We start from the raw sequence: 24,415 nt of genomic DNA, 5'->3' as shown, positions 1-24,415 counted from the left end.
CGATAGCAACCTGAAAAGGAGGTCAGAGCTTCCCAGAAGTTTTTGAGGGGCCACACAAAACAAGAGTTTGAAGACCACGGGGCTGTATCATAGGGTTGTACTACAACCTATGCAAGGAGCCATGGTCCTTTACAGCCCAGGGATCTGGGTAAGAGAGGCAGGGAGAGCGATGAGTCAGCGCACTGTCCTCCCATGGAGGGCGGCCTGAGGTTGCCCTCCGGGCACCCCATGGCCCATGTGTGGCATTCGGGAAGTTTCCACGAGCCCCAGCACAGACGGACGATCACCTGCTACAGACTTCACGACAGCACGGATGATCAGCCCCCAGTAGTGTGAGATTCATGTGACTCCGGAAGACCAGATGGGCCCATTTACCCTCCCTGGTCAGCCAGCCCATATGCAGCAGGGCAACAAGTGTCCAGCAGCCCGTCCCCTGACTGTGGAATCCCAGTGAGTCCTGCCAACACCCAGGACTGTCTTTGGGGATATGCAGCAAGAGTACGTGCTCATCGAGGGAGAATGAGTCATCCAAAAGACACCAATGGAAACAGCCCTGATAGGGAATTTGGCTTAGAAAACCCTGACTATTGAAACAGGAAAGAGGCTATAAACCAGGAGAGATGGAAGTGTTGTTAATTGGTGAGACTCAGTTCCATGCTACCCAGCAGGGCGGGGACACATAAGGAGGTTCAAGTCAGTTGGAGAAAAGGGTTTACATTGTCTCTGTGCACCAAGTGTCATCTGAGCAAATACACCGTCCTATTGCACCTGTAAGTGAGGCTAACGATACTTATGTTGCAGGGTTCCTGTAAGAATTACAGAGAATGAACATAAAGTAACCCAGCACATACGTGCTCTGTGAAGGGCAACTATGACTGTTATTTTAAAATCTGTCTGCCTCCACTGCTGCCTTGAGGTGATGAGAAGATGCCTGGACCATGGTCCCTGGGGCTGGTGTCAAGCTTTCCCTACCTTTGTGTGGCAGCGGCAGCCTCTGAGAACTGAAGCCCACTTCTAACAGAGGCAGGAGGACACCTCTCCTGTCATGTTCAGTACTTTATCCCTGGGTACCGTGGGTGCTGCTCTGGGCTGCAATGTCATACAGAGCCAGAGAGGAACCAGTTCTGAGGAAAAGCCCTCACACTCTTCTCAGAATCAGTTCTCTGATAACTGGGGCATTGTTATTAGTAGGCCTGACCCTTCCTTAGAGCAGGTTTGTTCCCAGGGAACACCCCATCCTCCCTGCAAACAGGCCCTCAGTGAGCCCCACCCTAGGAGTCCCCGATAAAGCTGGGTCCCAGAGCGTGTAGAGCACCCAGCCCCAGAAGCAGATTGACCGTCAAACTACTGAAACATAAGCTTCCATACTGCTTCCCACACCCTGTGCCTAATTTCATATTCTTTCTCTCAAACAGAGCCATCCAAAATGTGAACAGCTCTGGCTCCACAAAACCTGGATCTGTCCCATCCAGACCTTATTCGTACTCTCTCTGGTGAGTGGAAGAAAGAACTGGGCCTCCCATGCTGCTATTGTGAGAAAGCCCTAACTGTGTCAGTGATAAAAGCACCTCCACAGATTGAAAAGAAAAAACACACTTCTAAGTTAGATTTTCTCACCAAGTTCCCTCACATAATGAATTCATTGATCAAACGTTAATTAAGCACCCACCAAGGGCAGGCACCGGGCCAGGTGCTCCCAGCCCATACCAGGAAGATCCTACAGCCAAGTGGGGGCATCTACCAGCACATTACCTAAGCAATCTCTGCAAACTCTTTCCCTTGGGGCTGATGATCAGCCTAGAGGCACCAGCATGTGCCACGCTGGGTCAGCTCCCCAAGGTCCATCAACTAAAGGGTTAACACAGCAGGAGATGGGAACCATACTGGTTGTCAATATTTTCATATTATCCCTCCTTCCAACTAGTATTTTCCAAGTCCTTCAGTTCTACTGGTCTTCATTAGGGACCAGAAACAAACCGAGGAATAGTGATCATTCTGATCATCTATACAGGAAGCCCAGGTAAGCCTGGATGACCTTTGGAATGCTCTCTACCATGCACATAGCCATATATAGGTAGATCTTGCTTGAAGAAAAATCTAACTCTAAAACTTGGGTCTAAACAAAAGGCCAACTAGGAATTCTAATTCCTTTTACAGGATTGATGAAAGATAGGATTCATTTGAACAACAGCTTTCTCCTAATGAATTTAAAATATGTTCTACCAGAAGCTAACACAACGTCGTGAATCAACTATACCTCAATAAAAAAAATGCTCCATTTATAATAACTAATTTGTACACAATTGCCCAGGAACATGTCCATGGGGTAAAATGAGTTCAAGCATTCATTCTTTCATTCGACAAAATTTTATTAAGTATCCACTATGTGCCAGGCACTGTTCTAGATACAGTAGTGAACAAAACAGACAATGGTTATTTTCATGGAGCTGACATTCTGGTGGGAGTAGACAACTAGCCACTAAGTATGTAATATGTTAGGATGGGATAAGTGCTATATATAAAATAAAACAGAGCAAAGGGGGTATCAGAGTGACTGGGTAAGGAATGGGGTGCTATCTCTACAGGGAAGGCCACTCTGCTTGGTGATGTTTGAGCTGAGAAGATGTGGGCAGAGGAAAGAAAGGGAACATGGCTTGAAGTCAGAGCATGCTTGGTGTGTTTGAGGAACAGCAAAGCAGGCTAGCATGGCTGGGGCCTGGTGCAGCTGGGGTCGAACCTGCAAAGGGGAGTGTGGAAGAGTATGAGGTTGGAGAACGAGCCAGGACTTATGTCTGAACTGCCTGAAGCAGACATTTGTTCTGAAATAGTCCTCGATATGCGCAACATATAGTCAGGACCCAGAATCTCCCTGACTCCTCTAGAAAATTCAATAATAAAATGATAAACCAAATTTAGGAACTCTAAACACATTTTAGATTAAAAAACAAGTTCCTTCCAATATCCTGCAACCTTACACCAGGATATCCATGGCAAGCTGGACATGGTATACAATGATTGCTTCTCACTCAATAAATGTGCTGTCAGCTACCCAGGCCTAGAGAGGAAAGGATGGTACTCTCACGTACTTAATTCCACTCTGCTTTTGATTAGGTCTTTGTGTTGCACCACTAACTCCCAGAAGGCTTTTTGATACACCAGCTGCTGACGGCCTGGTATGCAATATTCACTGGAAAGGTTATTCTCTGATGCTGACCTCCAGTTTCCTGATGATAAACATGAATGAGCTAAGCAGCACATTAAACCCACCCCAGTGTCATTCCTGACCCAAAGAGAAGTGCTCTTCAAATTCTCACCTCTTCCTTCCTTTATCCTACACTTGAAAAAATTAAAATATATCAACAACTTTCATGAGTTATTATTCTTCCCCCTTCGTATCTCTGAGGAATTCCGTTACTAGTGTATGGGAAGGGCCAGTGTCTCAGGACCCCATGGAGTCATGCCACAATAATGTCAAAGAAGGATCATTTCTTTATACGGGGAAATTACAGTCACCTAGCATGCTTGACTGTAGGAAGTTATCAGGTAGCATCTCAGCAAGAGAAAACTGTTTCTAGAAACTGCTCAACTAGGCAATCCATCTCTCAAAAGGATTTTAGCTTCCTAACCAAGCAAAAGAATAGCATGGAGGAAATTTAGTAAATAATGACCCAACTCCCAAAAGCTACTAGCAAGTGTTTATTTTTTGTTTTTAGATTAAAATAGCTTCTATAAAAACAAAACATTTCTCAATGTAGAAACATATTAATGCAATTCAGAAAAGCATGAAGGAGAAAGTGAAAAACGAGTCACTTGATATCACTGAGAGATAACCCATGTTAACATTTTGGTGAACACTTTTTCAGACATTTTTATGCATGAGCACACACAAATAATTTTACATAAATAGAATCAAAGCATACTTAAAGTTCTGTGATTTACTTTTTTTTCACTCATGTATTGTGGACAGCTTTCTAAATTATTAAATATAGACCTTAATCATTATTTCAACTAGATGCACAAAATTCCATTATACAAATTGAGAGAGTCACGAAATCACTTAACTACACTCATACATGCGAAGAAATAAGGCTTCTTTATGGGTCATAAGTAGAGCCTTTCACCAGTTAGTGGAGAAAAAATAATTTAGTCCAATTCCATAATCTCAGTACAATCCCATAATGTGAATGGTCCTCAAAGGATAATATTCTTTTCTAGGTAAAATTCTTAATCTCTCATATTCATTTCTCTCCCACATATTTTTACTAATAAAAGTGTGGCAGTATAACAGGAAAGGGTACAGATTATGTGACATTATGGTAACAAGGGAGAAGGATTCTCAGGTGCACCTCCCTTGCCTGGTCTGCTGGATCCTAGCTGGGACTTCCAATGATGTGGCAGGTGTTACGTGCCTCCTCAACAGAGGCTGTGGAAGTACAACTGGCCATCTTGGTTTTTTGTTCAGGCAATGAGCGAAATCCACCCATGATAGCAACCACTATATACCACCATGGTCAGGGTGATACCCAGAAAGGAGTGTGGCTCCGAGGCAACTCAACCAGTGTAGGGGTGCCCAAGGCAGCACACTTAAAAGGAGACTACTGCTGACATCTTCCATTGCACCCTTGGGTATATACTATTAAAGACAGACATCTGCAAGCCTAGGGTGGCTGCCTGATTATCCCACCCAGGAGACAGACCAGCTGCAGTCTCTTTCAGTTGACCCTGATCTCAAAGGTCCCAACTCTGGCAGCCTCTTCCACCTGCCCCCAGTCCCTGCTCATTCAGTGGGGCTCTCAGCACCCCCAAAGCTCCTTGAGGCTGCAGTGGCTAGTACTTCCTTGGCCTGGAACCCTCCTGATAGCAGTGCCTGTGATCAGTAAAACACCACCCAGTTGGGTTTAGAATTCTCTTAGGGGATCCAGGTGTCCAATCACCTGCCTCCCCATCCTCTGTGGGGTCCAGAGTTCCCCATCTTTGGAGTCTTCCTCTCTGCTCTGTGCTGTCAGGGTATAGAGGTCCCATTGCACTCTAGCCTCCCCCATCCAAACATGGAGCACATTCCTCTTCAATCTGCAAGCTCCATGAGGGCGGAGACCACATCTGCTGTGTTTACTATTGAGTTCACACTGCCCTGCAAAGGGCATTATACATGCTCAAGGCACATTTGAGGAATGAACAAATGAATGAATGAATGAATGAGGTTCATAACATAAATGAGGTTCCTGCACCAGTGTGGCCCTGAGAGGAGCATTTCCTGCCTAGCACTTGACTTCTGTAATCCTGGGGATGCTGTTTCTGTCTTCTGGGTCTGTCAGAACTCAGACAGGATCCCTGGACAGGATCTTGTTCCTACTCTGACAGAAGCTTCAGAAGCTTCCCTGTGTCTGGACACCAGATTGGATGCTAACAGCAGGAGTCATGAGGGGAGTTAGGCATTCAGAAACACTCTGTTTCCTGACATCTGGAGAGAGAGAGAGAGAGAGAGAGAGAGAGAGAGAAAGAGGGAGAGAGCACACTAAGTGCTACCAGGAGATAGCCATACCCCATCTAAGCCCTGCTTTGCATTGCAGTGTCTTACACTTATTAAGAGGTGAGAATCCCCCATCATGATTTATCAAACAACTCTAATAAGTACATTTTATGGTCCAGGTCATATCCTTTCATGAGCCTCATTATTTTAAACCAGTTTTATAGCAATAAGAGAATAAAATGTACCATAAATTATTTTTCACCAAGCGTCAATTAGCAATTCTGTTTAAGCACTACTTCTAAATCCAAAGGAAGAAAGTTGTTTGTGCTAAATAATATGTTGCTATGACAGGGTGTCAAAAATGTAAGTTCATGTTAATTTTAGTCCACTGAGATAAACTATAAAAGTCTTGGGGCTTCCCTGGTGGTGCAGTGGTTGAGAGTCCGCCTGTCGATGCAGGGGACACGGGTTCGTGCCCCGGTCCGGGAAGATCCCACATGCCGCGGAGCAGCTGGGCCCGTGAGCCATGGCCGCTGAGCCCGCGCGTCTGGAGCCTGTGCTCCGCAACGGGAGAGGTCACAACAGTGAGAGGCCCGCGTACCGCAAAAAAAAAAAAAAAAACTATAAAAGTCTTTTACTTTCATTAAAAAATACTGCTTTTTTGCCAACTGACAAAAAAAAAAAAGCCTGTGGATTTTTGTTGCCATTGTTTATTTATTTCCCTCACTTAAAAAAAAAAGTTACTGAGTTTTTCTGTGAGTAGCTGTAATTGGCTCTGGCCAGCCAATAAATTCAGGGAGGAAATTAGGGTTTTTCTTGTGCTATGAGTAAGTTACCCAGGAACATTTTCTAATTACCTTGTTTTACGACAACTGCTTCTACTCAGGAGGTATTTATTGAAAAATCCCTTCAACTACTTCAGAGATATACTTCTAAAGCAAAAGTATTATTTATTTCTAGCTTTTTGCTAGAGTAAAATACTGCCACTTTTACCTGGATGGAGGTGGGGAGATGCCATCCTGCTATGCTGTTATCTCTGACTCAGGGCAAAATCAGCTCCAAACCGTTGTGTCTCGTGGCCCTCGTTCATCTGAGCAGCTTCAGCCCAGTGTGATCACTGGTCTGTTCCCCACAGTGTCAGCTGGCACCATCTCATGACCACCTTTAAAGCAGGATCCTTCAGAAGTTCTGTGCTGCAGTTAACCTCTCTTCCCCTTGGACTGTCCTCCAGTCTTGCTCTAATAGAACCTCATCCTGGAGATCTACTCGCCGGCACGGTGCTCACAGCCAACAGCACTGTACTATGTACCTAAAGTTTTCTAAGAGGGTGAATCTTAAGTGCTCTTACCACACACATGTACACACAAAATAATAATAATAATAATAAAGGAGGCAAGAGGAAAGTGGCCCCTTTTGCAAGTTGATGGATATGTCTGTAGCCTTGAAGGTGATGATGGTTTCATGGGTGTATACTTATCCCCAAACTCATCGAGTTGCATACATTAAATATGTACAGCTTTTCCCATGTCAATCATACCTCAAGAAAGTGGGTTTGTTTGTTTTTGTTTTGTTTTTTTTTGCGGTACAGGGGCCTCTCACTGTTGTGGCCTCTCCCATTGCGGAGCACAGGCTCCGGACGCGCGGGCTCAGCGGCCATGGTTCACGGGCGCAGCCTTTCCGCGGAATGTGGGATCTTCCCGGACCGGGGCACGAACCCGTGTCCCCTGCATCAGCAGGCGGACTCTCAACCACTGTGCCACCAGGGAAGCCCAATAAAGTGGTTTCTAAAAAATAAAGTTTTTTTTAAATTAGGAAAAAAAGAAAAAAAATTGGGTCATATCTCTCTTTCAGCTAATGACCCAGCATGGCTGGCTGCTAAAATTACGCTATATTTTTCTTCCACCAAGATCACCACTCCTGCTCACAAGCTGTAAGAGAATCAGCATTCTATTCACCCAGGAATAAAAGGTAATCATCACGAGGCATTATGCTGTAAAATTCTATTTCCAGGCTTATAAACTCAAGTTATGAAAGACAGGTATATCCAAAATTAATAGGAATAAAGCAATACTTTGAAAAGGCATTAGTAAAACCAAAGCTGATAACTTAAAGTCCAGTTAAAATCAATATTTTCATATTTAATAACAAAAGCAAAGAAAGAGTGGCATCAGGAAGCCAGGAAAAGATATTTTGGGAAAAGGATCTCATTCTTGGAGTTAATGAGTTTCCCTACACAAGTTCCATGAGTTCAAGAATGTTGATAACATCACCAAGTGGTATTTCAGAGCCAAGATGGAATCACAGAGCTATGTAGCACGTGTTTCGTAAGTTCAAGTTTCAATGAGGATCTCTGCATTTACCCAAAAACCTTTGAAATAATTATGTAAGGATGTAATCACGATTTTCCACTTACCACATTGTTGGAGTTGTTTTGGTGTATCTCAAAGTTTTTGGAACAGCAGTTTGAGACAATGTGATTTGATTGTGTGAAATTTTCCAGGGTGAGTGCATAAGCATGTAATTCATGTTTTTAAATACATGCTATGAAATGCACGTTGCTTATTAGCTTTCTAGCAATCTCCCAACTCTTCTATTTTCATCCCTTTAATTTTTATTAAATGATTTTCTTTTTATCATTATCTTCCTTATTCTCAACTTCAAAGAAATAATTATTTACATGACCCTATTTTCTACTAATCTTTGAAAGTATTTTCCCTACCAGCCCCCATCTTTTTTTGGTGATATTTTGTGCAACGGTTCTTGGTAGTGGTGTCCAGCCATAACAGTTAGCATTTACTGGCTGCTTACTATGTGCCAGGCACTACATTATCTCATTTAATTTACTGAAAGCACAGTTCTAAATTCTCCTGTTGCTTTTGCTTGGGAGAGTTTGTTAAAACCCCGTTTATTAGTGTGAGAATTAGCAGCAGCTTTGCTGCTTGAAGTAGACTAAAAGCAAAATCCGCTCTGTATTCAAGCCAGGGTACTGAATGTGGCTGCCAGGTCCAGCTGGCCACGGGAAATGTCTGGATGATTTCATTTAACGCCTTTAGAAATATTTCTCACTGGGCTAATTCAAGGAAAATGGCTTGTCACGGATGATATCTGACTATAATAAGCGGCTAAAATGCTTTCCCAATAAATATTGTAAAATGAAACAGGTGTAAAGCCACAGTTGAAAAATCAGCAGCCAAAGAGTGCTGCAGGGATTATGGGCCAACTTTCCAGCAGAAGGCTGATCCCTGGGAGGTGGCAGGGATCCGTGTTAACCGGGCATTTTCCCCAATGCTTCCAAGAAATTCATCGTTTATTCAAGCATTCATTTAATAAATATTGATATACTACATAGAGGCATTCTACTGGGTCTTAGCAGGACTCAAAGATTAATGCACTTCAGCCTTAAGGAGTTGCAGGCTAGTGGGAATTAGAGGACCTGGTAGGATCTGTGTGAAGCCCTGCCACCCCACATATGCGCAGATTGCTCCCTGCTGCACGTAGAGAAAACCCAAGTCCCTGAGTTGAAGGAGGTGCCAAAGGGCCATCAGTCTGGATTGGTTAGAGAGAAAAGAGCTGCAGAAGAAGCTGAAAACGAGCAAGGTGGTAGACGCTGGTGGCAGGAAACAGCTCCCCTCTCCCCTGGAGGAACACCAGGGGTTTAGAGACCTGCAAGGTAAGAGCTGAGCCCAGGCGAGTGGCCTGTGAGGACTGCCCGTTGTGTGGAGGAGCTGCAGCGGAGGCAGGCAGTGGAGGAGAGCCAAGGGCATACCTTGCGGGTTGATCAGCTGGCTTCTGTTTGCCTCCAAGTTGTTGTGCAAGCTGAGCTCAGGGCCAGCGCTGAGAGAGGAGTGAGCAGCACATCCAGCATCCAATGCAGAGAGTGGAGGGCTCAAAATTTAGTGTATTCAGCGGAGCTCCAGGGAAGTGGGAGCTGTGAGGCTGGCCTGAGGAGCCACCCACCCTGAGACTTACATGTCTGCACAAAGAAGGGAGAGCCAAGGCTGTGCAGACGCCGATGGCCCTTAAGGGAGAGAAAGGGGCCTGTGATTTTCCTGTGCTCCCAACATGTGCGTGATGATGATGATGCATTGAGTGTTTCCTATGTGCCAAGCATTTTTCTAAACATAGAAAAATGTTATCTCATCTAATCTCTATAACAACTCTATGAGGTAAATATTATTATTATCCCCATTTGGCAAATGATAAACCTGAGTACAAGAGAGGTGACACAACTTCCCCACGTTCCCACAGCTAATACCCACACAGCTGGATTTCGAACCCTGGCTGCCTGCCCTAGACCCACACTGTTAATTACTGAGCCATTCTGCCCCTTGGAAAACGGTCATGCTTCAGAGAAATGAAAATCCATACAGTCATGATGCCAGGCCAGCATCAGTCAACACAGGCATCTAAGATGCCTCTCAAGAGTGTATAACTGAGACACCTCAGCCACATAAGTGCAGCACATAGCTTTTACGTTTATTTGCTTAAAAAGTCTTCATCCTATCGGACGTGGAAGCGGAGCAGGAGAAGCTCGTGCTGACGGGGTGAAGGTGCCAGCAGGTCCTAAAAGCCAGTAGGAGAGCAAACCATCCCCACGATGCTCTGTGTGAATGCTCAAGGACACTTTATTACAATTCATGTGTGAGTCAAGACCTGTCCATATTTAGAGCATGAGCTTCCAACGGCCAACATCTCTTAAGATTCTAATATGTCATTGCTAAGTACACAAATGTACTTGTCCAGTAATTCTCTTATATCTCAAGTTGGAGTTTAAAAAGAAGGAAAATATTACTCCTGGATTTCAGGCTTTTGGTGGGGGACAGAGGGAGAAGGAGAATAATAAAGGCATATTTCAAAAATATTTATGTTCACATGAAAACCTGTACATGAATGTTCACAATAGCTCTATTCCCAATAAGCTAAAACTAGAAATAACTCAGACATCCTACAATAGGTGAAGAGTTTACAGTGGTACATCCATACCATGGACTACTACTTAGTAATAAAAAGGAATGAACTATTGATACATGCCCCCCAAAGTTGTACTTGCTACTCATTAAACTCCATTTCTGTAGTGCTGACCACCTATGCTTTCTTTTACATATTCTTATGAACTCTTGGAAAAAAGACTGTGGCAATCCCATAATAGTCTGGGAAATTGAGTGCCTGGGCAGTTTGTGTTGGGGTGGCTGTCACCAATGTTACACTGAGTTATGTGTAAGTAGTGGTATGCTGGAGTCAGCTTGTACCATTCATCACCCCAACTCTATGCTCAGTGACATCATAATGGTGCCTAAAATTAGCCATGGTGGGAGTATTTACATCATGGAAATCAGCAAATCAGAGGTCACTTCCAACCCTGAGAACTTGTTATTAAAGCTTTGCCAGGATGTCACTGCGGATGTCATGTGAATAAGTTATTTTAGGAAGTTCCAAAGGTGGGAAGTGGGAATAATCCAAGACAGGGAAATCTAAATCAGTTCATATATTGTAGCACCACCACTGTATGATCCCTCATGTATCACCACCCTGATAATCAGTTCTGAGCCAGACACATTTCTCAAGCCAGAAATAAGACTTGAGTGGAAAAACCTGGGAGATGTGAATAAGGAAAATATCTGAGTTTTAATAAACAAAGTCCTTTCACATTTTTCAAGGAACATGAAAAATAAACCAATAAAATGTCACCCAACACAGTAAGACAAGTTGCTGAAAGGGAAAACACCTGGGCAAGGTCAGTTTTGACCACCTGCAGGTGCCATGTATCTATCTTGAGGAAGGTGATTCAGCACCTACAAGGATCATTGCCTGAGTGCCTTCCAAACATTATTAAAGATCAAAACTTATATCTTAAAAAAAGCATTTGACAAAATCCAACACTCATCCTTAAAGGGAAAACAAAAACAAAAACAAGAACCTCTTAGCAAACTGGGAATAAAGGGGAACTTTCTTAACTTGATACAGAGTTTCTAAAAACAAAAAGAAAAAAAATAAACAAAAATAAACCCAAAAAACCCTATACAACTGACAACATACTTAATAAAGAAATGCTGAATGCTTTCTCCCTAAGATTAGGAAGAGGGCTAGATGGTTTCTCTCTCTCTTATTCAACATATGACTCACAACTCATTCAACATAGTATTGGAAGTTCTATGTTGCAATAGGGCAAGGAAAAGAAATAAAATACATTAAGATTGAAAAGGATGAAATTAAAATGTCCCTATTTGCAGATAACGTAATTGTGTAGAAAATCCCAAGGAATTTACAAAAACAAAACAAAAAACAGAAACCCTTCTAGAATTAGTAAGTGAGCTCAGCAGAATTGTAGGATACAAGGTCAATATTTTAAAAATTAATTACATTTCTATGTATTAATAATGATATATGGAAAATGAAATTAGAAACACAGTACCACTCATGACCAAAAAAATGAATACTTGGATATAAACTTAACAAAACATGTACAGAATCTTTATGCTGAAATTTATAAAACACTGATGAAAGAAATCAAAGACCTAAATAATTGAGGGACATATGAAATTCATGGATTCAAAGACTCAACATAGTAAAGATGTAATTTCTCCCCAAGTCAATACATAGCTTTAATGCAATCCCTATCGAAACCCCCAGCAAGATTTTTTGGCAGATACAGACAGCATTACTCTAAAATTTGTATGGAAAGGCAAAGAAACTTGAATAGCTAAAACAATTTTGAAAAATAAAGTGGGAGGAATCACTCTACTTGATATTAAAGACTACAATATACTACAGTAATCAAGATGGTGTGGTACTGTCAAAGGGATAAATACATAGATCAATGGGACAGAATACAGAACCCATAAATAGACCCACACAAATATGCCCAACTGATTTTTGATGAAAGTGCAAAAGCAATTAAATGCAGGAAGGATAACCTTTTCAAAAAATGGTACTGGAGCAATTCGACATCTGTAGTGAAAAAAACAAAACAGAACAAAAAAGGAAGAACCTGGACTTAAGTCTCTTAACTTACAGAAAAATTAACTCATAATGAATCACAGACCTAAATGTACAATGTAAAATTAAGTGTTATAGCTCTTTTAGAATTGGTCTGGCAGGTTTCTGGTCCTTACCAGAAGACCTCCATAGGGGGGAAAAATGTGAAACTAGAACTTTTAGAAAAAAAATAGGAGAAAAATTTGGGGACACAGGACTCAGCAAAGAATTCTTAGACTTGACTAAAAAAGCATAATCTATACGAGGAAAAACTGATAAATTAGACCTCATCCAAAACTTGCAACTTTCCTATGTAAAAAATCTTAGAAGGATGAAAAGATAAGCCACAGACTAGGAAAAGATACTTGCAAACCACACATTCAACAAAGGACTAGAATACATAAAAACTTGACATTAAAAAACAAATAATCTCATTAGGAAATGAGCAAAAAACATTAATAACGTGTCACCAAAGAGGATATACAGATGGCAAATAAGCACATGAAAAGATGTTCAATAGCATTATCCATTAGGAGAATGCAAATTAAAACTACAATGATATCATCACCACACACCTTGCAAAATGGCTAAAATGAAAAACAGTAACAGCACCAAATTCTGCCAAGAATGTAAAAAACTGAATCATCCATAGACTGCTCCTGAGAATGAAAAATAAAACTCTGGAAAACTATTGGGCAGCTCCATACAAAACAAAAATATGACTAACATACAATCCAACAATAACACTCTTGGGCATTTTCCCCAGATAATTTTAAAATGTATGTTTACATCAAAATCTGTGTACAAATGTTCATAACAGCTTTATTCATAATAACCAAAAACTGCAAACAACTCAGATGTCTTTCACCAGGTGATCATTAAACAAATGTGGTACATCCATACCATGGAATACTACTCAACAATGAAAAGGATAAACTATTGACACACATGGTTTGGATGAATCTCCAGGGGATTATGCTGGGTGAAAAAAAGCCAATCCTAAAAAGTCAGATACTTTATGATTTTATTTATATAACATTCCTGAAATAAAAAAATTATGGACATGGAGAACAGGTTAGTCGTTGCCAAGAGTCAGGCATGGGAGTTAGGGGGAGGTTTACATGGCTATAAAAGGGCATCATGAGGGATTCTTGTGGTGATAAAAATGTTCTTTACCTTGCCTGTATCAATGAGATATCCCAGTTGTAGTAATACACTATGGTTTTTTAAGATGTTAGCTTGGGAGAAATGGCACAAATGGTAACAGGATCTCTCTGTATCATTTCTTAGCAATGCATGTGGATCTAAAATTATCTCAAAATGAAAATTCTAATATTTTTAAAAACCCTGTATCTTGGGAACTTGATTGTTTCTTTTTACATTTTTATCTGTATTTTTTTTGCTTATAACTCTTTGTAAGTTTCTTTGAAAATATTAGCCTGTTTGTATATTTAAGAGACTTTTAACATGTTTGATCATTTGACACAGTAATTCCAAGCCCAGAATTATAGCCTTAGAAAAAATTCAAAATGCAGAAAAAGATGTTCATTGTAACAATATGTGCTAACAAAAAATCCTAAAAGCAACTCTGTGTCCAACATCTAAGGAGGGATTAAATAAAATATCATATCTAAATGATGGAATATTCTGCAACCACTGAGGACAATTTTTTTAAACATCTTTATTGGAGTATAATTGCTTTACAATGATCTGTTAGTTTCTGCTGTATAACAAAGTGAATCAGCTATACATCTACATATATCCCCATATCTCCTCTCTCTTGCATCTCCCTCCCACCCTCCCTATCCTACCCCTCCAGGTGGACACAAAGCACTGAGCTGATCTCCCCTTACTACGTGGCTGCTTCCCACTAGCTATCTATTTTACATTTGGTAGTGTATATATGTCCATGCCACTCTCTCACTTCGTCCCAGCTTACCCTTCTCCCTCCCCGTGTCCTCAAGTCCATTCTCTACATCTGTGTCTTTACTCCTGTCCTGCCCCTAGTTTCTTCAGAACCTTTTTTTTTTTTTAGATTCCATATATACGTGTTACCATACGGTATTTGTTTGTCTCTTTCTGACTTACTTCACTCTGTACGACAGTCTCTATGTCCATCCACCTCACTACAAATAACTCAATTTCATTTCTTTTTATGGCTGAGTAATACTCCATTGTTTATATGTGCCACATCTTCTTTATCCATTCATCTGTCAATGGACATTTAGGTTGCTTCCACGTCCTGGCTATTGTAAATAGAGCTGCAGTGAACATTGTGGGACATGACTCTTTTTGAATTATGGTTTTCTCAGGGTATATGTCCACTAGTGGGATTGCTGGGTCATATGGTAGTTCTAGTTTTAGTTTTTGAGGAACCTCCATACTGTTCTCCATAATGGCTGCATCAATTTACATTCCCACCAACACTGCAAGAGGGTTCCCTTTTCTCCACACCCTCTCCAGTATTTACTGTTTGTAGATTTTTTGATGATGGCCATTCTGACCAGTGTGAGGTGATACCTCATTGTAGTTTTGATCTGCATTTCTCTAGTGATTAATGATGTTGAGCATCCTTTCATGTGTTTGTTGGCAATCTGTATATCTTTTTTGGAGAAATGTCTGTTTAGATCTTCTGCCCATTTTTGGATTGGGTTGTTTGTTTTTTTTGATATTGAGCTGCATAAGCTGCCTGTATATTTTGGAGATTAATCCTTTGTCAGTTGCTTCGTTTGTAAATATTTTCTCCTATTCTGAGGGCTGTCTTTTCGCCTTGTTTATGGTTTCCTTTGCTGTGCAAAAGCTGTGCAAAAGCTTTGACGTTTCATTAGGTCCCATTTGTTTATTTTTGTTTTTATTTCCATTTCTCTAGGAGGTGGGTCAAAAAGGATCTTGCTGTGATGTATGTCATAGAGTGTTGCCTATGTTTTCCTCTAAGACTTTTATAGTGTCTGGCCTTACATTTACGTCTTTAATCCATTTTGAGTTTACTTTTGTGTATGGTGTTAGGGAGTGTTCTAATTTCATTCTTTTACATGTAGCTGTCCAGTTTTCCCAGCACCACTTATTGAAGAGGCTGTCTTTTCTCCATTGTATATTCTTGCCTCCTTTATCAAAGATAAGGTGACCATATGTGTGTGGGTTTATCTCTGGGCTTTCTATCCTGTTCCATTGATCTATATTGCTGTTTTTGTGCCAGTACCGTACTGCAGTTAAGACAATTTTAACCCCCCAAATTTCAATCACATGATGAGTTGAAAATTTTTAACATAATGCTACGGGACAAAATGAAGGTGGAAAACTGTACATTCAACATGATTTCAATAATTTACAATGATACGGACAGAAAGAGGGAAATACTCCAAATGTTAGCAATAATACTCTCTAGGTGATAGAATTACAGATGAGTTTTATTCTCCTCTTCAATATTCTTTTTGGTTTTCTGCGAGGAGCTTACAACTGGCATGATCTTGGACTAGCTGTTATCCTTTCTAAGCCTTGGAGTCCTCACTCATTAAATGGAGATAATAATAGTACCTTCCTTATGTTTGGTATTAATCTATAGTGCTTCGCAAATTATCTGATACACAATAACTGTTATTTATTTGACAAGCATACATGTATAGTACTCACAATGTACCAGGCACTATTCTAAGATCTTTCCAAATATTAACTCATTTAGTCCTCATAACAAGCGTCTGAGGTAGTACAATTATTATTGAATGAGGAAACTGAGGCAAAGAGAAATTAAATAATCTGCCCTAAGTTATACAACAAATAAATAGCAGAGCTGGAGTCTGAACCCAGATAGTCTGGCTCCAAAGTCTGTACTATTAATCATTACGCTATTTAGCCATTGTTTATTACTATTATTATGGAGTAAAAGTAAAACTTTAAGTCAGATCCTAAAATAATGAAAAAGGCAGAATTTTTCTAGACATGTATGGTTGATGACAACCAGCACAGAGAAAGAATGGCAGAACAGATACATTGCTAGGAGTGCTTATGGAATTTGGAGTCGTATAATTTGAACTGGATATCAGTTCCCTCAATTCTAACCTATATGGCCTTGCATAAATTATTTAATCTGTCTGGGCATGAATTGAATAATCTGTGAAATAAAATTTAAAAGTACCTACATTTCAGGCTCATTGAGAGGATTATTTAAGTTAATACAGGTAAAGTAATTCTATATAGTAAATACTCAACGAATGCTTATTTCTCTTCTCCTTGTTAACATCTAAAACAGTTTTTAAATAGGGCAGAACATATTCAGATGATCACATCAAAAAACATGCCTCATGATAAAGAGACCATGTCCTGATTATCACCAGCAAAATAAAATTGATGCATGGTATCTGAGTGGCTTAATGGACCATCTTGACTACATAACCCAAAGTTCCTGGAAAACGTAGAACCTACAGAGTGTGTAGTTGAATTATCTCTTGGAGCTTGAATACCCAGCACAGACAGCAAGTGGGTGATTCTTGGTAACATTGTTTACTTGATAAATACAGCAGACACTATAAAACACCACTTACAGAGTCCTAAGACTTCACAACATCAAAAGCAAATATACACCATCTGGTCTTTATGGAGCTTTATGACCCAATAAAAATGGAAACAACAGACCACTGCATCAATATACAAACCCAATATAACAGTGAGGCCCAACAGACACTGGGGTATACCATCTGCAGCTAAAGAAAGGGAGAGTGATCAAGTATAACTAAACTATCTGTAGCAGGTCCAAACAGGTAGTGTGGTATTACTTACAGCTGGGGACAGTTGGTCAGAGAACCTTAAGGGTGGTGACCTATGAGTTTCCTGGTCACAAGGTTTAAAAAAATAGCCTTTCCAACACAAAGTGTGAAGCTGAGGGAAAATGGATTATCTGCTATGATACAAAATGTGTCTTACATTGATCATTTTAACAGTCAGGTAATTTCATATTTCATGTCAATAGCCACAACAATTAGTAAAATCCTGTGTCTAGAAGTCATACATGCCAAAATTGTGGAAGTTGCCATGAAAAGAACAAAGCCTTTGGAGCTAGATGGAGGTTGGCCCCCTGACCCCTCTCTTTACCATTAAGGTGACTTTGAGCAAGACATTTAAGTTCCTTTAATTCTCAGTTTTATTCATCTATAAAGGGAAAAAAATTACTTCAGCTTGAAGAATTATTATAAGATTATAGATTAGGTATGGAAAGGGAAAACATCAAGTGCCCACTAAATCAACTGCTATTATTATTATTATTATTAAATTTAAAAGTGTGGAAACTCTTACCACTCAGCCATAAAATAGGGTGGAATCCTGCCATTTGTAAAACATGGATGGGCCTTGAGGGCATTACACTAAGTGAAGTAAGTCAGGCAGAGAAAGAAAAATATCATATGATATTATCTCAGTTACATGTGGAATCAAAAGAAAAAAACAAAACAAAACAGCAACAAACCAAGTCCATAGATAGAAAGAACAGACTGGTGGTTGCCAGAGGGGAAGCAGGATGGGGAAGTGGGCAAAATGGATGAAGAAGGTCAAAAGGTACAAACTTCTAGTTATAAAATAAATAAGTCATGGAGATGTAATGTATGGCATGGTGACTATAGTTAATAATACTGTGTTATGTGTTTGAAAGTTCCTAAGAAAGTAAATCTTAAATGTTCTCACAAGAAAAAAAAATTTTTTTGTAACGTGTATGGTGATGGATGGTAACTAGACTTATTATGGTGTTAATTTTGCAGTGTATACAAATACCGAATCATTATGTTATACATCTGAAACTAATATAATGTTATATGTCAATTATACCTCAACAAAAATTAATTTATTAATTTTTTTCAAAAGAAATCATGCAAATTCTACAAAACTCTTTCAGAAAATAGAAAAGCAAAGAACAGGTCCCACCTCATTTTATGAAACCAGAAGTCATTACCCTGATACCAAACCAGGTAATAAGAAGGAAAGAAAAGAAAAAAAAAAGAAAAGAAAGACCAATATTCCTCACGGGCATAGATGCAAAAATCCTCAACGAAGTATCAGTACATTGCATCTGACAATACATAAAAAGAATAATGCACCACAACCAAGTGGGGTTTATCCAGGGAATGTAAGGCTGGTTCATGTTTAAAACTCAATCATGTAATCCACAACATTAACATTCTAAAGAAAGAATACCATATGATCATAGTAATTGATGTAGAAGAAACATTTGAAAAAAATCAACATCCATTATGACAAAAACTCTCAGCAAACTAGAAACACAAGAGAACTTCCTTGCCCTGATAAAAGGCATCTACAAAAACCTAGAGCTAACATCATGCTTAATGATGTAAGCTGAATGTTTTATCCCTAATACAGGGAACAAGGTAAGGATGTCCATGCTCACCAGTCCTATTCCGTATCAGGAAGTCTTAGCCAGTGCAACTGGCAATAAATAGAAATAAAAGACACACCAAATAGAAAGGAAGGAATAAAACTCTACCTATTCATATGTGACACAGTTGTCTACATAAAAGCCTAAGCAATCTGAAAAAAAAAGAATAAGTGAGTTAGTAAGGCCTCAGAAAACAAGGTCACCTCACAAAAATTAATCACATTTCTATATACTACAATGAACATGGAAAACCAAAATTTAAAAATACAGTACCATGCAGAATACATACAAAAATGAAATATTTAGGTATAAATTAAAAAAATATGTACAGGATCTATATTTGAAAACTACAAAATACTGATGAAAAGATTTAAAGAAGACTTAAGTAAAATAAGGGACCTACCATGTCTTATGTATAGAATGTTTGTGTCCCCCCAAAATCCATATGTTGAAGTCATAAGCTCCAGTGTGGCTATAGTACCTCTAAGCAAGTAAAGTTAAAAGAGGTCATAGGGGCTTCCCTGGTGGTGCAGTGGTTGAGAGTCTGCCTGCCGATGCAGGGGACATGGGTTCGTGCCCCGGTCCAGGAAGATCCCACATGCCACGGAGCGGCTGGGCCCGTGAGCCATGGCTGCTGAGCCTGCGCTTCCAGAGCCTATGCTCCGCAACGGGAGAGGCCACAACAGTGAGAGGCCCACGTACCACAAAAAAAAAAATAAAAAAAAAAAAAAGAGGTCATAGGGTGGAGCCCTGCTCTGATAGGAATAGTGTTCTGATAAGAAGAGACTGAAGGAGCTTACTCTCTCTCTTTCTCCAAGGACAAAAAGAAGAAGTCATGTGAGCACATAGTGAGAAGATGACTGTCTGCAACCCAAGGAGATAGACTTCACCAGACACTGACCCTGATGACATCTTGATCGTAGACTTCCAGTCTCCAGAACTGAGCAAATAAGTTGCTTAAGCTATCCAGTTTATGGTATTTTGGCAAGGTAGCCTGAACAGATAAATACACCATACTTATGGATTGGAAGACTCAACGAAGTAAAGATGTTAATTCCACCCAAGTTGATCTAGAGATTTAATACCATTCCAAACAAAACACCAATCATATTTTTTCTAATTCTCAAATATATATGGAAAGGCAAAGCAGCTAGAATAGCCAAAACAATCATTAAAAATGAGAATAAAATTGGAAGAACCACACTACTTAAATGTACAAGTTACTAAAAATTACAGTAATCAAAAGAATATAGTATTGGTCAAAGAAAAGACATATAAATCAATGGATCAAAATAGATGGCCAATAAATAAATTCATGGAAATACAGTCAATGGATTTTTGACAAAGGTAAAGATAATTCAATAGAGAAAGAATAGTCTTTTCAGCTACAGTGTTGGAAAACTTGGATATCCTTATATCCAATAAGAATCTTGGCCACTGTCTCCATTAGTACTTTTAACCTCATAACTTACACAAAAATTAAAATGTATCATCGGTTTAAATGTAAAAATAAAACTCTCATATTCTTAAGAGAAAACCTTGTGACTTAAGGTTAGACAAAGAGTTCTTAGACATGAAGCAAAAGCACACACAAAAAAGAAAAAATTAATAAACTGGACTTCATAAAAATTATCACCTTTTGCTCTATGAAAGACACTGTTAAGAGAATTAAAAGATAAGCTGCAGACTGGGAGAAAATATTTGCAAGTCACATATCCAACAGACAGTTTGTATCCATAAAGAACTCTCAAAATTCAACAGTATGAAAACAGAGAACTCAATTTTTAAATGGGCAAAAGACTTGAACAGACACTTCAGTAAAGAAGATGTATAGATATCAAATGAAAGATGTACAACATCATTAGCCATCACAGAAATGCACATTAAAACCACAGTTAGATATCACTACACACATATTAGAAAGACTAAAACTAAAAACTAAAAACACTGACAATACTAAGTGCTGACAAGGATATGGATCAATAAAGCTCTTATATGTTTCTTTGAAAATGCAAAATGGTACAACTTTTCTGGAAACATTTTGGCAGTTTCTTATAAAGTTAAACATACACTTACCATATGATCCAGAAACTGGAATTTCCTAGTATTTACAAGGTATTTACTATAGAGAAATAATAAACCCTTGTTCATACAAAAGCCTGTTAATATTAACTCTATTCATAATCACCCACAACTGGAAACAACCCACTGTCTCTCAATGGGTAAAAGGATAAACTATGATACATCTATACAGTAGAGTACTACTAAGCAAAAGGAAAGAATAAACTACTGATGTGTGCAACAAACTGGATGAATCTCAAAGGCATTATCCTGAGTGAAAGAAGCCAGTATCCACAGGGATGCAAGGATTCTTCAATATCCGCAAATCAATCAGTGTGATACACCACACTGACAAACTGAAGAATAAAAAGCATACAATCATCTCAATAGATGCAGAAAAAGCTTCTGACAAAATTCAACACCCATTTATGATAAAAACTCTCCAGAAAGTTGGCATAGAGGGAACTTACCTCAACATAATAAAGGCCACATATGACAAACCCACAGCTAGCATCATTCTCAACAGTGAATAGATGAAAGCATTCCCTCTAAGATCAGGAACACGACAAAGATATCCACTGTTGGCCCTTTTATTCAATATAGTTTTGGAAGTCCTAGCCAGGGCAATCAGAGAAGAAAAAGAAATAAAAGGAATCCAAACTGGAAAAGTAGAAGTAAAACTGTCACTGTATGCAGATGACATGATACTATACATAGAAAATCCTAAAGATGCCACCAGAAAACTACTAGAGTTCATTAACGTATTTGGTAAAGTCGCAGGATACACAATTAATACACAGAAATCTCTTGCATTCCTATATGCCAAAAATGAAATGTCAGAAAGAGAAGAAAGAGAAGTTAAAGAAACAATCTCATTTACCATCACATCAAAAAGAATAAAATACCTAGTAATAAACCTACCTAAGGAGGCAAAAGACCTGTACTCTGAAAGCTATAAGACACTGATGAAAGAAATTGAAGATGACACAAACAGATGGAAAGATATACCATACTCTTGGATTGGAAGACTCAGTATTGTCAAAATGACTATACTACTGAAGGCAATCTACAGATTCAATGCAATCCTATCAAAGTACCAATGACATTTTTCACAGAACTAGAACAAACATTTTTAAAAATTTGTATGGAAACACAAAAGACCCCAAATAGCCAAAGCAATCCTGAGAAAGAAAAATGGAGCTGGAGGAATCAGGCTCCCTGACTTTCAGACTATACTACAAAGCTACAGTAAGTAAAACAGTATGGTACTGGTGCAAAAACAGAAATATAAATCAATGGAACAGGATAGAAAGCCCAGAAATAAACCAACACACCTATGGTCAATTAATCTATGACAAAGAAGGCAAGAACACACAATGGAGAAAGACAGTCTCTTCAATAAGTGGTGCTTGGAAAACTGGACAGCTACATGTAAAAGAATGAAATTAGAACATTCTCTAACACCATACACAAAAACAAGCTCAAAATGGATCAAAGACCTAAATGTAAGGCCGAACACTATAGAACTCTTAGAGAAAAACATAGGCAGAACATTCTTTGGCATAAATCTCAGCAATATCTTTTTTGATCCGTCTCCTAGAGTAATGAAAATAAAAACAAAAACAAACAAACGGGACCTAATGAAACTTAAAAGCTTTTGCACAGCAAAGGAAACCATAAACAAAACAAAAAGACAACCCACAGAATAGCAGAAAATATTTGCAAATGAAGCAACTGACAAGGGATTAATCTCCAAAATATACAAGCAGCTCATGCAGCTCAATATCAAAAAAATGGACAACCCAATCAAAAAATGAGCAGAAGATTTGGGGCTTCCCTGGTGGCGCAGTGGTTGAGAGTCCGCCTGCCGATGCAGGGGACACGGGTTCGTGCCCCGGTCCGGGAAGATCCCACATGCCGCGGAGTGGCTGCGCCCGTGAGCCATGGCCGCTGAGCCTGCGCGACCGGAGCCTGTGCTCCGCAACGGGAGAGGCCACAACAGTGAGAGGCCCGCGTACCGCATAAAAAAAAAAAAAAATGAGAAGATCTAAATAGACATTTCTCCAAAGAAGACATACAGATGGTCAAAAAGCACATGAAAAGATGCTCAACAACACTAATCAGAGAAATGCAAATCAAAACTACAATGAGGTATCAGCTCACACCAGTCAGAATGGCCATCATCAAAAAATCTACAAACAGTAAATACTGGAGAGGGTGTGGAGAAAAGGGAACCCTCTTACACTGTTGGTGGGGATGTAAATTGGTACAACCACTATGGAGAACAGTACGGAGGTTCTGTAAAAAACTAAAAACAGAACTACCATATGATCCAACAACCCCACTCCTGAGCATATGTCTGGAGAAAACCATAATTCAAAAAGATGCATGCACCCCCACATTCATTGCAGCACTATTTACAATAGCCAAGACATGGAAACAACCTAAATGTCCACTGACAGAGGAATGGATAAAGATGTGGTACTTTTATACAATGCAATATTTCCCAACCATAAAAAAGAACGAAATAATGCCATTTGCAGCAAAATGGATGGACCTAGAGATTATCATACTAAGTGAAGTCAGACAGAAAGACGAATATAATATGATATCACTCATATGTGGAATCTAAAATATGATACAAATGAACTTATTTACAAAGCAGAAACAGAATCACAGATTTCAAAAACAAACTTATGGCTTCCAAAGGGGAAACGTGGCAGGCAGGGATAAATTAGGAGCTTGAGATTAACATACACACACTACTATATATAAAATTGATTACCAACAAGGACCTACTGTATAGCATAGGGAACCCTACTCAATATTCTGTAATGACCTATATGGGTAAAAATCTGAAGAAGAATGAGTATATGTATATGTATAACTGAATTACTTTGCTGTACACCTGAAACTAACACAGCATTGCAAATCAACTATACTCCAAAAGAATTTTAAGAAAAAAGCAGCCAGTATCAAAAGATTATGTTTTGTAATGATTTCATATATATGACATTCTCAAAAAGACAAACCTATAGTGATGGAGAACACACCACTGGTTGTCAGGGGCTGGGATGGGGCGAGGTCCTGACTAAAAAGGAGTAGCACAATCAAAATTTTTTGGGTGGTGCAAAACCATCTGTACCCTGATTGTGGGGATAGTTACACAAATTTTTAAATGTGTTAAAATCCATTAAAATGTATATACAAAAAGAATAAATTTTACTGTATATTAATTTACAAAATATTTTTTAACAGAAGTAAAAACATTGCATTGCTAGCATCGTTTTAACCAAATTCCATTGGGTTTGATAACTGTATTACAGTGACCATGCTGTGAGTGTCCAGAATCAAATTGCAAATTTGGATATAACATGATAATGTGGACATGAACTTGACAGTGTTGTATTTACTGGCTTAGAGTAAGGAAACACATCATAATCTTTACTTGGTATTTGTTTACCTTATAGAACTGTATAGCAGAAGTCTAACTTATCATAAGTAAGACTGCCTGTCTAGAGACATTTACAAGC

The 24,415-nt window shown here is 39.2% G+C and overlaps 1 non-coding gene across 1 annotated transcript; it reads left to right on the top strand.

Annotated features, from left to right (window-relative positions):
- The first annotated feature begins 12,533 nt into the window (after positions 1 to 12,533).
- LOC115803677 (U7 small nuclear RNA) lies at positions 12,534 to 12,594 on the top strand. The gene has a single exon (XR_004024448.1). It is a non-coding gene; the product is annotated as a U7 small nuclear RNA (small nuclear RNA).
- Positions 12,595 to 24,415: the final 11,821 nt, after the last annotated feature.

The sequence above is a fragment of the Delphinapterus leucas genome, chromosome 2 (genome assembly GCF_059928025.1).
Source record: "Delphinapterus leucas isolate spDelLeu-1000000601 "Yukka" chromosome 2, BTC_Dleu_Yukka2, whole genome shotgun sequence".
Taxonomy (NCBI): Eukaryota; Metazoa; Chordata; class Mammalia; order Artiodactyla; family Monodontidae; genus Delphinapterus; species Delphinapterus leucas.
This window is presented reverse-complemented; position numbering and strand designations above follow the sequence as displayed.